The sequence below is a fragment of the Vulpes lagopus genome, chromosome 6, assembly GCF_018345385.1.
Source record: "Vulpes lagopus strain Blue_001 chromosome 6, ASM1834538v1, whole genome shotgun sequence".
NCBI lineage: Eukaryota > Metazoa > Chordata > Mammalia > Carnivora > Canidae > Vulpes > Vulpes lagopus.
In genome coordinates this window covers 50,976,271-50,978,491 of record NC_054829.1, presented here as the reverse complement: position 1 = coordinate 50,978,491, position 2,221 = coordinate 50,976,271, and positions in this window count along the sequence as shown.

Genomic DNA, 2,221 nt, shown 5'->3' with positions numbered 1-2,221 from the left:
CTAGGGTGGAAAATTCAACTAAAATTAGTTTATATAGAAAAGGAGATTTGTTGAAAGGACTGAAGTAGCTCACACTAAAAAAAATTACTTTAAGACTACTTAAAAATAAAACTTAAAAAAAAATGAGGAGAGTGGCTGGCTCAGTAGGTGGACTGTGCAACTCCTGATCTCTGGAGATGTCATTTTAGCTCCATATTGTGTGTAGAGATTACTTAAAAATAAAATCTTTTAAAAAAAGAAAAAAAGAATTTGCTTTAAGAAGCAAGGAAATTATAGGGAATTCAGGGACCAGATAATGGAACCTGAATACTTCCAGCCTTCCCCCCACCCCCGTCTTTCATCTCTTTGTTTATCTTATTTTAGCTTCATTCCTTTATTGCAGACAGGATTTCTCCATGTTGTGGGGAACATAGCTGCCAGCTACTTCTACAGATACGCATTGTACAACTCTAAAACCAGAGTGGGGAAAAAAGATTCCTCTTTTGAGCTTCCCAGTTTGAAAATCTCAGGAAAGGATTCTGATTAGCCTTGTATCCTATGCTCACATTTTAAACCAGTGTTACCATGAGGGTGAGAATCTACAATTTGCTAGTGTGTTGTCATGGAAGTAGACTGCTTCCATAGCATGGACGTGGCCACTGAGGTATAGTTGTGAACTGGATAGCCATATCAATTGTGTCTATCATATACATTAAAATCTCAACTATAGTTATTTTGAAGATGTGGAATTAGGAGGGAGGCTTTTACATATATGTTATATACACTATATTAAATTTTTTTATGGTAATAATATATTACTTTCATATGGAGTAAAACAAAGTTATTCTAATTTTTTTTTTTTTATTTATGATAGGCACACAGTGAGAGAGAGAGAGAGAGAGAGAGAGAGAGAGGCAGAGACACAGGCAGAGGGAGAAGCAGGCTCCATGCACCGGGAGCCCAACGTGGGACTCGATCCCGGGTCTCCAGGATCGCGCCCTGGGCCAAAGGCAGGCACTAAACCGTTGCACCACCCAGGGATCCCCTCTTTTTGAAACAAAAAGATTAATGATAAGGACTTACGACTGAACTCTACTGAAAAGAAGATTCAGAGGAACATAATAGTTCTGTTTAAATATTTACTGGCTACCTTGTAGAAACATATTTGTATAGCCCCAAGGAATGATGCATGGCCCTATGGGTTAGAACTAGAAAGAGTGATTGGAGGCCCTGAAGAGGTGTTGGCTACACAAGAATTTTCAAAGTTAGAATTTTCTTTTTTTTTTTTTTTTAAGATTTTATTTATTCATGAGAGACACACAGAGAGAGACAGAGACATAGGCAGAGGGAGAAGCAGGCTTCCTGTGGATAACCTGATGTGGAACTCAATCCCAGAACTTTGGGAGCCCAAATTGAGCCAAAGGCAGATGCTCAACCCCTGAGCCACCTAGGTGCCCTCAAAGTTAGAATTTTCTAAAAATGGAGTGCATTGTCTCAAGAAATACTAACTACATAAACTGCATACACTGCATTATGTAGACTTTCTTGTTCTCTGGCTTCTAGTTGGTTTAGGCAACCAGCAAGAGGTTGTAGGATGTGAGGAGGGAGAGAAGAGAGATCAAAGCATTTCTTCCTTCTCTCTGTCCTTGCCTTAGAGCTGTGTACTGGCTGTGGTTGAAGCTCTACAGCTGTAGGCTTCCATTTTCCCAACTCGTCCTTCACTCCAGCTCCAGCTTGTCCCTTCAGGCCTAGAAGTGTTAACAGTCCCAGAGTGCTCAACATCCCTGTTGAATCTCTTAATTTAACTCTTTTCATACATCTGTGGATAGTCTCTTTTTTAAAATATCTTCAAACCTCAGCTGAGTGTCTTCTGTTTCCTGCTGAGACCTATACTCTAGGAACTAAGGTATATTAGTATACTCTTTCACAGGGAGAGAAGTAGTCACTCACTCTCATTAAAAAAGAAGCTTCCTGACAGATGATATGAAGTGTCAAAGTTTTTTCCTTTGGAAGTCTTTACAAAATAAGAGGAATCTTCTCTTTGGAATGGTTTATGTCTGTTTAATAGGTGAGATTAAAATATGAATAACTGTCATATGCATGCATACTCAAAATAGTTGTTCAATGGTCCTGCTCAGCTGTTTCAGTGCTCTTGTGCAGTTTAAAAGTAAATAAAAATGTTTTTTGCTGTTTTTGTTTTAAAAATGTCTCCTCCTTCTCCCTTTTTATAAAAAAATCTGAG